Raw genomic sequence first — 14,888 nt, forward strand, 5'->3', positions numbered from 1 at the left:
AGAGGAAACATCTCTTAGAATTTGATAGGACCTGTAGGATGACTCTATACCAACTTAATTCATTTGGTATTATCTACAGTTTCTTCTTCCCACAATAAGCTCCGGAATTTACAAAGCTATAGCTCATGATTGGGGAGGTCTCCAGAGATCTATAGAAGAGAGAGTTATAAAAGTCAAAGTAGTGTTAAATCTATCCCATCCAATCTTACCGAAAGCTAAAAACCTTGCACATACCATGCAACATTTGAGAAAGACTGATGTAGAAAACTTCACTGACCTCCATGAAAGATTCAAAAATCACCATTAAACAACATGGTTCTAAATCTAGCACAAAAAATCAACCATGATTGAGGTGTAATTCCAAAAATTTGTTTTCAATCTTTTTGCTATGTGTGAGCATATCTATTTATAACCCACTTCAGCCTGTTTTTAAGACTTTCACAAAACAGAAGCCACAGATAGTACCTATATAGTTTTAGTAGAGATAAACTAGCTGAATCATATATATATATATATATATATATATATATATATATATATATATAAATAATACCTGAGTGTTGAAAACTCCACACTTATCCAACAGTACTACATCTGCTAGCTTCCTAGATGATAATACAGACTAGAACTATTTATCCCACAATCAAACCACAGGAAAAAAGAACAAACCCTGTCTCAGATTGAGCAATCTGACTATTGGTCAAAGAAAACTATAGGAACATATATTCTTGATTATTTCATTTTCTCACACAAGAACAAAAATCCTCAACATTTTTCTGCAAGATAGCAAAAGTTATTTTTGCTTTCTCGTCAGTCTTTGCACTTGTAAGACCTTTTTTGTAAAAAAAAAAAATGCATGGACTCTAGAATAGTGTGTTGTACACTAGAGATGTGCACAATTTTTTTTCCTTTGTTTCCTTTGTGCTATCGTTTCATTTCGACTGTTCATCTACACAAAATGAATGATTACATTTTCATAGGAAATGAGAGGTGATGTGAAAATGAAAGCCGCTCAATCATCATGCTTGCTTTTGTTTTCCTTTTGTTTCTGCCCCATAACAACAAGCAGGTACTGGCAGGGAGCTTACAGCTGATGTGTACCAATGGGTGTTAATATAATATTAGATCTGGGAATCTAACCTGAGCCTGGGAGAGGCAAATGTCTCCACATCAGATCTGATCTGTGGAAATGGGGGTTAATGTAATAATACATACACGCGCGCGCGCGCGCACACACACACACACACACATATGGATGGATCTGGGGGAGGGTGATTACTGTTGCATAGAGCAGAGGTTGGCATAATGTAGCCTGTTGGCTTTGCACAGCTTGTGAACCTAGTTTTTACAGACTCTGAAACTTTCCACCACTCCTACAAAGTAAAAAATAAAAATAAACCAACAACATGATTTTGGAAACATTTTAGCTTTAAAATAACACAAATGTAAAAATCCCCAATTCCACAATTATTCCAGAATCCTGTACTACATTAAATACTGTACTTGTTTCCACTGTGGGTAACAGTTTCCAAGCAGAGCCAAAGGAGGCTGCCAGTCCTGTTCTAGAACTGGGTGAATTGTACGTTGAATCATTCCATGCAGCTTTTGAAGATAAAAAATTGGATATGTAGCCACTTTATCTGCATAAAGAATCACAGACTTAAAGGTCAGTTGCAAAGGGGTAGGATACTCCTGGCCTCCTTTAAAATGAAAATGCTGAAATAATTAGCCCAGTTGTGCTGATTTATAGCTAGCTATAATTTAGCAGAACCAAGGCCATTCCTTTACTTACAGGTGTTGACTCTAAAATTCCCTATGTAGTCCAGCCTGTTGTTTCTTCTCTGTGGAATTCTAGACTTCAGAGTATATTCTGGATTATTGGCATTGAGCCCTGCTCAAATTTGAGCTGCTGTTCCTGCTTTCATTTATGGTTTCTGTTATAACTCCACTGTTTCTTCTTATGGACTATAATGCACTTGTCTGCACTTTAGGAAAATAAGCAGGAAGGCAAACAATTGAAAGGTGATATTCTCAGCTGTTTAACTCCAGTAAGAATTGGGAGATGAACTAACAGTAGATGAAATTGCTTGAAAACTGATGGGGGCAATGAGAAAATCAATCTTCAAACAAGGGATGTATAGCCCCCAGATATTCAGATAATCTAGCCAGCATAACCAAAAATGATTCTGGGAGTTGCAATCCAACAATTTTATTTATATATATATAAATAATTATAAATATAAATAATATAAACTACAAACGTACTCTCTCTATATATTTGTTGTTAACTCCGTCCTACAAACGTACTATATATATATAGTACGTTTGTAGGACGGAGTTAACAACAAAACCACTGGGCCAAATCACACCAAATTTGGCAACAAAACCCCTGACTATCCAATGACTAACCACTACAAAGAAAAACACATACACACACAGATGAAAGTTCTTTACAACTCTAAAAATTAACAACAACAAACAGCGCACATACTGCCTCAAACTTCGCGCCCCTCCAGTGCACGGATGAAAAAAAAAAAACATAGAGGAAGAAAGACTGTTTAACATAACGAATCCCCAAGGGCAGGCACTGCATCCCCTCAGAAGGGTTCTTGCCTTCCAGCCTCCACACAAGCCTCCCGAGGTAGCCCGCTCTCACACACCACTCCCACACTCCTTCTTCCCTCTTCCAAAGCACCCAGCTGCTCACTGGCCTGCCGCTCCCTCTCTGAAATCTTCGTGCATTCCTTCCTTCTCCTCCTCTCTCACATATATATACTTTCAATATATGTCCTGCCTGGAGTAGAGAGTCTCTCCCATGCTTTTGGGGAAAAGAAGCCCTTACTTCCCTTCCCTTTGCTGCCTCCTCCCTCGGAAGCCAGCTGGCAAAAGGCAGGTTGGAGAGATTCCCCAAATGAAGGTAGGTGGAGAGACCCTTCCTTGAGAAATGGCCCCCAAAATCCCTCACCACTCACATAAATCAAAAGGATCAAATTGTATATTGTATAGTTTATACAATATACACTTGGACCCTCTAGGAGTTTGGAATTTCAACTCCCACAATCCCAAACAGCCTACTAGCTGCTAGAAATTGTGAGAGTTGAAGTCCAAAACACCTGGAGGGTCCAACAAAATGGCTCAAGCCCCTACCATCTCACAAGCTACAAGGACATTACATGCTAATCAAGGTGACTTATTGCAGCATTCTGAAAACAGGGAAATTCCAGACAGGAAACAATCAGGGCCAGCTAACACCTCCCAACAAAGGATTTCCCAAGGCAGGAAGCAGCCAGGCTTTCAAGCTACAAGGCCATTACATGCCAATCAAGGTGACTCATTATAGCATTCATTCTTGCCTCCAACAGACAAAAGTTCTTCCTCCCACACTGGACATTATTCCACATGTATATAAACCATACTTGCCTGTCTGGTTCCTACCTAGGGAAATCCATTGAAAATCAACAAAACCTGGCTCCCGCCATTAAAAACTCTAAAATCAGGACAGTGAATAAAGAACAACACTCTGAAAACAGGGAAATTCCTGATAGGAAACAATCAGGGCCAGCTAACACCTCCCAACAAAGGATTCTCCCAGGTAGGAATCAGCCAGGCTTTTAAACTACAAGGCCATTACATTCTAATCAAGGTGGCCAATTGACTACACCACAGTAACGCATTATGAGAAAGTGCTGGTCAAGCTGACCTAGGAATTGTGGGAGTTGTAGTCCAAAACACATAGAGGGCCCAAGTTTGCCTATGCCTGGTAATAACAGATAAAATATATACACAAAACAAATCACTGCGGTAACTACAGTAATATAGCATTATGCGAAAGTGCTGGTCAAGCTCGCTTAGGAATTGTGGGAATTCAAGTCCAAAATACCTAGAGCGCCCAAGTTTCCCCTTGCCTGATAATTACATTACAGAGAAAATATACACACAAAACAAACCACTGGTCAAACTGACAAAGCAAGGATTCCCCTAGGTATGAAACACCCAGACTTAGTAGCTACAAAGCTATTCTGTGCTACTCAATCTGGCCAACAAAGGCTACCCCTAGGTAAAAAGTGCCCAGGCTTTGAAGCTATTCACTGCTATTCGAGCTAGCCAATCAAGGATTCCCCTAGGTATAACACAGCCAGGCATCGAAGCTGCAAGGCTATTCACTGCAATTCAACCAGACCAACACAGGATTATCCTTGGTAGAAGGCGGCCAGGCTTTGAAGTAGTGATATTACTCTGTACTATTGAAGCTGACCAACCAAAGATTCCCCTAGGTAGTAAGCAGCCAGGCTTTGAAGCAGCAAGGCTATTTATTGCAATTCTAGCAGCCCAAAAAACCATTCCCCTAGAACGCAAGTACCTAGCCTTCCAAGCAGTATAGAATCATAGAATAGTAGAGTTGGAAGAGACCTCATGGGCCATCCAGTCCAACCCCCTGCTAAGAAGCAGGAAATCGCATTCAAAGCACCCCCGACAGATGGCCATCCAGCCTCTGTTTAAAAGCCTCCAAAGAAGGAGCCTCCACCACAGTCCGGGGGGGAGAATTCCACTGCCGAACAGCCCTCACTGTGAGGAAGTTCTTCCTAATGTTCAGGTGGAATCTCCTTTCCTGTAGTTTGAAGCCATTGTTCCGTGTCCTAGTCTGCAGGGCAGCAGAAAACAAGCTTGCTCCCTCCTCCCTATGACTTCCCCTCACATATTTGTACATGGCTATCATGTCTCCTCTCAGCCTTCTCTTCTGCAGGCTAAACATGCCCAGCTCTTTAAGCCGCTCCTCATAGGGCTTGTTCTCCAGACCCTTAATCATTTTAGTCGCCCTCCTCTGGACGCTTTCCAGCTTGTCAACATCTCCCTTCAACTACGGTGCCCAAAATTGGACACAGTATTCCAGGTGTGGTCTGACCAAGGCAGAATAGAGGGGGAGCATGACTTCCCTGGATCTAGACACTATACCCCTATTGATGCAGGCCAGAATCCCGTTGGCTTTTTTAGTTGCCGCATTACATTGTTGGCTCATGTTTAACTTGTTGTCCACGACGACTCCAAGGTCTTTTTCACACACACTGCTGTCAAGCCAGGCGTCCCCCATTCTGTATCTTTGCATTCCATTTTTTTTTGCCGAAGTGAAGTATCTTGCATTTGTCCCTGTTGAACTTCATTTTGTTAGTTTCGGCCCATCTCTCTAGTCTGTCAAGATTGTTTTGAATTCTGTTCCTGTCTTCTGGAGTGTTAGCTATCCCTCCCAGTTTTGTGTCGTCTGCAAACTTGATGATCATGCCTTCTAATCCTTTGTCTAAGTTGTTAATAAAGATGTTGAACAGAACCAGGCCCAGGACGGAGCCCTGCGGCACTCCACTTGTCACTTCTTTCCATGATGAAGATGACGCATTGGTGAGCACCCTTTGGGTTCGTTCGCTTAGCCAATTACAGATCCACCTAACCGTAGTTTTGTCTAGCCCACATTTTACTAGTTTGTTTGCCAGAAGATCGTGGGGGACTTTGTCGAAGGCCTTACTGAAATCCAGGTACGCTACATCCACAGCATTCCCTGTATCGACCCAACTCGTAACTCTATCGAAAAAAGAGATCAGATTAGTCTGGCATGACTTGTTTTTGGTAAATCCGTGTTGACTATTAGCAATGACCGCATTTGTTTCTAAGTGTTCGCAGACCACTTCCTTAATGATCTTTTCCAGAATCTTGCCTGGTATCGATGTGAGGCTGACCGGACGGTAATTGTTTGGGTCGTTCGTTTTTCCCTTCTTGAAGATAGGAACCACATTCGCCCTCCTCCAATCTGCTGGGACTTCTCCCGTTCTCCAAGAACTCTCGAAGATAATTGCCAGTGGTTCTGAAACAACTTCCGCTAGTTCCTTCAATACTCTTGGATGTAGCTGATCTGGCCCTGGGGACTTGAATTCGTTTAGAGTGGCCAGGTGTTCCTGGACAACTTGTTTCCCTATTTGGGGTTGGATTTCCCTCAATCCTTCGTCCATTCCATGTTGCTGAGGTTGAAGATGGCTTTCTTTTTGTGAGAAGACCGAGGCAAAGAAGGCATTAAGCAGTTCTGCCTTTTTCCTATCCCCTGTCACCATCACCCCATCTTCTCCTTGCAGTGGCCCTATCGCCTCCTTTTTCTTCCTTTTTCTACCAACGTAAGCAAAAAAGCCTTTTTTGTTGTTTTTATGTCCCTGGCAAGCCTGAGCTCATTTTGCGTTTTAGCCTTGCAAACCTTTTCCCTACAGGTGTTGGCTATATGTTTGAATTCTTCTTTGGTGATTTCTCCCCTTTTCCACTTCTTGTGCATGTCACTTTTGAGCTTTAGCTCAGTTAGAAATTCTTTGGACATCCATTCTGGCTTCTTTGCACTTGTCTTATTTTTCTTCTTTGTTGGCACTGTTTGCATTTGCGCCTTGAGTATTTCACTTTTGAAAAACTCCCATCCATCCTTAACTCCCTTGTTTTTTAATATTGTCGTCCATGGAATGCCGCTCAGTAATTCCTTCATTTTTTGGAAGTCAGCTCTCTTAAAGTCCAGAATGCGTGTTTGACTTGTCTTAGTTTCAGCATTCCTTTGTATTGCAAACTGCAGGAGCACATGGTCACTTGCCCCTAAGGATCCAACCACTTCAACTGTATTGATCAGGTCTTCCACATTTGTTAAGATTAGATCAAGAGTTGCTGATCCCCTTGTTTCCTCTTCTACCTTCTGGACCATAAAATTGTCTGCAAGGCAAGTGAGGAAGCCTATTCCATTGTATTCCAGCTCAACAAACAAGGATTCCCATAAGAAGAAAATGGCCAGGCTTTCAGGCTGCAAGGCTATTGACTGCTATTCCACCAGGCTAACAATAGATTCCCATAAGCCACAGCAACGCGTGGCCGGGCACAGCTAGTACATTATATGGGCTGCACATTCCCTATTTCTGCTTTAAATTGATATTTAATATGTTTTTGCATGTTTTGTCTCACCAGTGTAGAACATGGATAGAAAAGTTGGTAGAATACAAAAAGGTATAGCAACTCATTAATATTCAAAGCCTGTTAGAGCAGTCTTACGAATAAATTCATTGTACCCATACACCTCAAACTTTCATCCTCCAAAGTTTGTCTGAAATATCAGCAACCAGAATTCTTGATCATTGGTGAAATTGCCTAGAACCTTTGAGACCTAAGGCCCAAAACATCTGGAGAACCAAAGAATGAGAAGCACTGCTCTATACCAGACACAAATTTCACATTTAATTTGTAATCCATTTTACTACTTCATAAAGCATGTCTTCATTTAGAAACAAATATGTAGGGCTATACCACCAATAATAAATTATTCTTTACATACTGGTTATACAAAGATAAGCTGTGACAATCAAGAGACCATGTCACATGGAAAGCAACCCTAGCTATGCAGAAAAATTCAGCAAGGGATTGGGAATATGCTGGAACAATAAACCCTAAGACAGTTTTGAACAGCAATTATGCTCTAATTAAATCTGAAGTTTAGAATCATTATCAAGAGAAAGGCCATAGCTAATTATGTTGAAAGGAACTTTTGCTTGGATTATGCTCATTCAATATTGAAAATGTTATCTTTTCTTTTATGCAAAGCACACACATTTTACAAATGTCTGAACCAGCTTCCCCACCACACTTTTAATCTTTTTATCCATATTGTCTATGCGGTATTCCGTTTTTGTACTTAAATCAACAGTAATTGTTTGTAGTACCATGAGAAACTTTTGCCCCATTGATTTCCCATTGCACTGAAATGTCATATTAGCTCCAGGTGAAAAAGCTAATCAGATGTGAATAATAATATAAGCAATCAAAATAATAATGACAAGAATGATGCTGCAATTGCTCATTAAAAAGGTTGCAACTGCTTTTTTAGATTCATAAAAAACTCAAGAAAGCAAAGCAAAAATGGCTTGTTAATATCATTCATGCTATTACGTCAAATTGGCCCCTTATCTGCACAATGGAGGTGTATATCACTAATTGAATTTCTGTTAGAAGAAGGGAAAAATTATTACTTATCAACAACTTCATATATATTTTCCTAATAGAGATTTCATTGACTGTTTTCAGAGCTTGAACACAAAAAAAATCCTCCATTGAAAGTGAGAGTGCTGAGTTAAATAAATTTAGCCTGGTGTAATCTGCTTGCAGTGCTGGTCTCACTTCATGACTTGCATTTTTTTCATGTATACAGAACTTTTACATGGCAATATTTTGAAAATGAGTGATTAGTTTGGTGACTACAAAGAAAGAGGAAAGCTCCTAGCAACACCCAGAAGCCATGATGGATGGAGAAAGAAAGAATTCTATCAGTCCAGCAATGTATGAGTTTGAACAAACATCTGTTTTTTGTTATATGTCTTCAAGTCATTTCCATCTCATGCTGATCCTAAGGTGAATGTATTGTGGGCTTTCCTGGCAAGTTTTTTTTTTCAGAGGGAGCTTGCTATTGCCTCCCTCTGAGGCAGTGCAGGTCTCCAGGATGATAGTCTAATGCTCGCCATCATCTAAGTATAATTAAAGGCAGTATAGCAGCATGGAGGTGCTTCTGAGATTAAGAGATACCATTATACACACCACAACCACCACTACCCTCAGACTGACCAGAGGAAACATTGCTGCCATTGTCAACAAAATAGAATATTGGTGTCCTCCTGCACCAGAAAGCTCTGCCAGCAGAACATATCATTGCCTTGAAGAAAGAAGAGGAAGAAGTTAGGTTAGTTGCTTTTTGGTCTAGATATTTTTTTTTTGCAAATATTGCGAATTTGGGTGGTAAAGTTTGCTGACCATATGGGATTGTTGGAGGCAGCCATGACCTTCAGAAGCAATGTGAGACTATATGTAGCTGGAAGATTTGATGTTGAGGATCTCAGTTTATAGGGAATGGAAAAAGAGCACTGGCAAAGATATTCTGTCAACAAGGCTGATATTCAGTCAAATAAGAAATAGTTAAGTACATTGGGTATGATTTATCCATGCATAAAATAATTTAGTCGCTTTACCAATCCACCACATGCTGTAATATCTCTTCCAAGTGCTTTTGATTCATCTATCTTGACTGAGTAAATGTCATATGTAGGGTGGGAGAATGTAGTCATGACTAAGCACAATCTACTCATGATATATGATCTGTTGTGTATCAGTTACACTGTAAGTGAAAATATAACTATAATCATGTGGTACGGTATGCCGTCTGGTTTTACTTAAAGAGAAAGTGGATGATAAACATAGCCTTTAAATAAACTCCAGTGACATGAATGGTAATAGTTTTGCTCCAAATGCATAGCAGGACAGCCGAACTAATTCTTAGTATTGGAAAGCAATTAAAACCACTAATTACCAAATAATTTATGCAAATACTCAGAAAGCATGCAAGTGTTCTGATGAGTATCTGTCTTGCAATAAAAATGTCTCTCTTTTCTCTCTTCTCCTCCCTTTGCCCAGTGGGTATTCCAGCAGATGTGTATTTATGAAGGGCAAGCTCAAGCCAATTTCATTTCACACTAAATGACTACTTTAAGTGTTCCTCTTCCAAACAGATGTGGCAGTTGAGCATCCCATAACTACTAGGTCAACAAACAGGAGTTGTACAGGTGTGTAAGTTTTGTAATATGTTTAGTGATTATACTTATATTAGAGCTCATTGCCTGTTCCATAATGATAATGATAATTTACTTGTCCCACCACCTTTGCTTAGTGGAGAAGGGCCCTGATAGAAGGAATATAGCCAAAAGATATCCTCTGTTCTAGATAATTATTATAAATTATTATAAATCTTTATAAATGGTAAAGCTATGTATTTTGTACATATATTGTCACCTCACTGGAAAACATATTTTGCAGAGTAGCAAGCAAATCCTGCTATTGTGTTGTTCAGTACAAACCACATTGATTACTACCAGTGAGCAAAAGATTTTAAAAAAAGATTCTGTGGGACTGGATGAAACAAAGTCAGAAGCTTCCAGGCTTTGTAGATTTAATGTTTTGGATAATAAATAAGGAGAGAAAAGGACTTCCAGATAATGAGGAGTATAGATGGAGAAAGCTTCTTTTGGGAAATCTTGTCTGATGAAAGTGTGAGAAAACCAATGTGTATTCAGAACGATCTATCACTATTTCAAGCATTTATTTTAGTGTCAAAAAAGCAGGCCATCTATTTTTGTCAATAGATATTCTGTTTGTAGGAAAGTGTTTGATTTAGTAAAGACATAGCAGCCTATTAAATCATCTCTTTGCAGGACATTCAAACAAGAATAACACTAGGCAACAAAAATGACCTTCTTCTAACCTTGGAAGGCCACTTGTAAAATCATTTAAGAGATTAATGCAATGGATTTATCATTGCGGGAGTAACAATTTGGTGGCTTCCAGTCATTTTGCAACTCCCATAATCCCTGGCCTGAGGCCATTATAGCTGGAATTTATGGAAGTTTTCATCTAAAACATCTCAGGAGCCTCGGACTGCTTGCTTCTATAATAGTTATTTACTTTCCCTTTTTACACATTGAAAATAATCAGCCAAGTTGGAAAGAAACCTTTGGGGGCAAATACCCAACTTTGAAAAGGCCTCTTAAAACAAATGAGAAACAGGATACCCTTACAAAAGAGTAATTTATTAATTTCTTGACAATCCCACCCAGACCTTTTGTACACACATTCCAGTGTATTTTGTCAGCAGAAAGATTTAGAAATATGTTTTGTGTCCTCACTGAGCTGTTTAAAATGCAGGGAAAGGTGAAGAAATTCAGGTCCTAAATTTATCTCTGGTGCTTTCAAGATACATAACCATGTATTATCTTTATCAGCGTGTCACTGGCCCCCTGAGACAAGACTGTAAAGATTAGAGACCTAGCTTTTGAGAACTGCACATTTGGTATATGTATGAGAAAGACAAAGGGAAAAAATAGATATTTGAAATGTTTCACTACATTGTTTAGAAAGCTTTGATATGAAGCTATGATAATACAAACGTGCAACTAAATCACCAAACTAAACATATACTTTAACAAGGACTTTATTACACAAGACTGCTAAAGCACAATTATGGCAGGATAAATGCATCTATTGATGGGGAAATAATGCACCACATTATGGTAGTTGGATTGCACTTGATTCATCATTATATTGTCTCTATTCATTGATTAGAAAACCCCATCAATAGATCCAGTATTGCTTTTGTTTTATTCTTCTTCCCTGTGAAATAATCTCTTTCTACTGCAGTCTTACCACTTCATCACATTTACTAAATTCCACTGAGTGCTACACTTAAAATTTGGGAAGTCGCTGGTCCCACCACATTAGTTTGGCTGCAAGTGTAGGAGAGACCACTCTTTGCGTATTTTTAAGTATGGTGGCAGCCAGCAACGTTTCAGAAGGTGGTGGGGAACTGGATTTTTTGAAATCATCTAGAAGTTTGGCCTTTACTGTAATGTGGTGGCATTACTTGTTCCCAGGTTGAAAATGTGAGAGGGGAAGTTGTGGGAGGACCTAAACCACCGCACTCCCCCCCCCCCAGTAAGGAAGAGTTCTGTTGCCGCCATTACCTTTTCCTCACGAAGCAAGTTGCCAAAACAATTTCTTTCTTTTTTAAAGGCCTTTCCGGGTCCCTCCCTCCCTCCCTCCCTCCCTCCCTCCCTTCCTTTCAAAATGAGGGGGGAGGAAGGCAGCCGATAGCTGTCTGAGAGAGAGGGGGGAGGGGGAAATAGCCCTGCTGCTTCAAAGCCTGGCTGCAGTAATGCTATCAAGCAAGTATCCAGATCTTTGCGATTCAGAAGCTGGATTTCATTTCACCCACATCTGTGGCAGGCATTCTCAGAGGCACGTGGGATTGTTGCAATTGTCACATCAGATAAAATTTCTTGGGAATGAGGCCCACTGAGTTCAATTAAACTCTAGCACTTTTCAGGGCTGTCTGGCCATGTTCCAGAAGCATTATCTCATTATTGTCAGAGGCAAGTGGGAATTTTGCAACTGGCCATCTTGGTTAGCACTGAGTAGCCTTGCAGCTTCAAAGCCTGGCTGCAATTCTGCAATGATCCAAGTATCCAGACCTTTGGAATTCAGAAGCTGGCTTATATGGCAGTGCTGATGTGGCCCTAGATAATATCACTTCAAGATAAACTTCCTTGGAAATAAGCCCCACTGAGTTGAATTAAACACTATCACCTTTCAGAGCTGTCTAGGTTGTGTTCCAGAAGCATTATCTCATTATTATCAGAGGCAAGAGGGTATGTTGCAACTGGCCACCTTGATTAGCATCGAATAGCCTTGCAGCTTCAAAGCTTGGCTCCAATTCTGCTATGATGCAAGTGTCTCCTAGTAATTTGTTTGTATATGATTTTGAAAGTATTATACAGTGTATAATACTTTGTTCCCAGAGCACATACAGCTCAGTTGCAGAGTTTTTCCCCCTTCCCCCAAGCCAGAAATAACATTGAAATACCAAATTCCTCTTGTTCCTCATTTCTTTCTTTCTTTCTTTCTTTCTTTCTTTCTTTCTTTCTTTCTTTCTTTCTTTCTTTCTTTCTTTCTTTCTTCCTCCTCTCTTGTAGGCAACATCCCAAAGGGACAAACTGAGTGTGCTCAGAAACTTCTCAGCTCTCACTTTAATACAGAGCGAGGCTGAGATTTCAAGAAGAGGATTTCTTTCAACAAATAGTGCAGGGGGAGGGATGTGGGCGGGCCTCAGATCTGTAATGTGGTAAGAAATTTACTCAAAGAATCTGGAGAACATGGACATGGACAGACTAACCTTTTTAATGAAGAAATGTTTGGGAAGACCAACAACACTCACTGACTGGAGACATACATAGAAAAGAAAGAAGAAGAAAATGACCTACCCTAAAAGAACTGAGGATTTGATGAATGAATGGTCCTAGGACTTGATAGATGAAAAGGAGACTTGACAAATAAAATTGACTAGATGAAAGAAGAAACTTACTAGAACACAAAGACGAAGAATGGAAGTAAAAAATTTTCCCCTACCCATTTTTTCCCCTTATTTTTTTTCCTTCCATTCCCCAATTTCCTAACTTTTCCCGTTTTCTTTTTTCTTCTTCTTTCTCCTTCTTTCCTCTCTTTCACTCCCATACTGATATTACGCATAATGTTTTATGTATTTTCTTGTGAAAACCCTTAATAAAAATCTTATTTAAAATAAGGAATGCGGAGAACATATTGAGTTGAATGGAAGTGTGGTGAAGGTAAGGAATTCATCTGTTTCATAAGAAAATGGAGCTCTACTGAACCAAACATTTTCATCCATTTCATTGCCTTAATGTGATGAAGTCATTAGTATTGTGAAATGAAGGAAAGTCTTACAAAAATGCCAAAAACTGTGATGAGACAATAGACTGGTGTGATAAAATTCTAAGAGACAGAAGAAGGTTTTGAGGCATTCTTTACTCTTCGGTGCTAAACCTTATTGTACTTCTAACATGATCTACAACAACCCACAGAGTAAAATAGTTTCCCCTCCCTGGGGATGGAAATGAAGGTTATTGAGTTCTAAATTCTTGATTAAACTATTCATTTTGTAATGCTCAATACTTGGTACAAAATAAAATCCATCTTGTCTTAGAAATGTTTACAATTTCAAAGCTTGTGTTATACTGAGAAATGTTCATAATTCCAAGACTTGTGGTGCATACAAACTATGCACACAACCATGCCTTCAGTTTATATATCTATTATTGGTAAATGTAATTTTAATTAATAACTGAAATGCACATGGGAAGATGGAAATAAGAAGTTTCTAAGTAAAATAAAAAGGACAATAATTTCACCACCGTGAAGTGGATCGGAAGTCAAAATTCCTCATCCCTTACATTTTCTCCTCCCCCACCCTTTTTTTTCTTTTTCTTTCTTTTTTCAGCTTTCCCAGTTTTCCATGCTTCACCATTTTTATTACTTGACTATAAAATATTATGTATGTCAATAAAAATATTTATAAAAATAATAATGGAAATGCATGCATTGTATGTCATTTATGGGGTGTGGGATGTGTGGGAAACACCCTCACAAGAATCCCTTTGTGAGGAAATCAATCATAAAAATAAATAAAACAGAATAATTAGAAGTTGAGACTGAAGATGAGATGATATCATCCCAATAGCTCTCCCCTGCACAATCATATTACATCTTACTGAATAGAGTGACTGAAATTCAATAAGAAGAATAAGAATAATTTTATTTCTTACCCGCAGGTTACAAAACAATTTAAAAATATGCGCACAGCAAAAATACTACAAATACACACACTAAAATATACCTCCATAAAAATCACACACCAAAACCTATCTCTACAAAATACATCCTAAAACACATAAAACAGAAATCTAACAAAGGGCACTTAAAATTCATGTGTAAAGACTGTCTGTGTAGGCCTGCTGGCAGAGATAGGTCTTTACATGGTTTTAAAATTCTAACAGCTCATTAAGCTTTCAGAGTTCTTCCAGCAGGTAGTTCCACAGTCATGGGGCAGCCAATGAAAAGGTCCTCTGAGTGGTAGTTGCCAGTCAGGTTCTGGCTGGTGGGACCAGGCAGCCCCCAGAAGACCAAAGTGTGTGGGGCGGATTGTATGGGAGAAGGCCATCCTTTAGGTAACCTGGGCCCAAATGATGTAGAGCTTGTACTTTGCCCAGAAACTAATTGGCAACCAATGGAGTGACTTTAGGATATGCTCACTCCTAGATGTACCTGTAACCAATCTGGCTGCTGTATATTAAACCAGCTGGAGTTTCCGAACTTGATACAAGGGTAGCTCATAGGCTTGAGCGATCCACGTAAAAATTGATTCTAAACTCACTTCAAAAGTAGGGGGCGGTAGCGTTTCGTTTCTGATGTCATTTCCAAATTTTGCCCCCAATTTT

General features: G+C 39.4%; 1 long non-coding RNA gene across 1 annotated transcript; it reads left to right on the plus strand.

Annotated features, from left to right (window-relative positions):
• Positions 1–2,602: 2,602 nt before the first annotated feature.
• Positions 2,603–13,964, plus strand: LOC134295439 (uncharacterized). The gene is made up of 4 exons (XR_010002005.1): positions 2,603–2,917; positions 8,210–8,734; positions 9,463–9,611; positions 12,570–13,964. It is a non-coding gene; the product is annotated as an uncharacterized LOC134295439 (long non-coding RNA).
• The last annotated feature ends 924 nt before the right edge of the window (positions 13,965–14,888 follow it).

This window comes from Anolis carolinensis, chromosome 1 (genome assembly GCF_035594765.1).
Source record: "Anolis carolinensis isolate JA03-04 chromosome 1, rAnoCar3.1.pri, whole genome shotgun sequence".
In the NCBI taxonomy this organism is placed as follows: domain Eukaryota; kingdom Metazoa; phylum Chordata; class Lepidosauria; order Squamata; family Dactyloidae; genus Anolis; species Anolis carolinensis.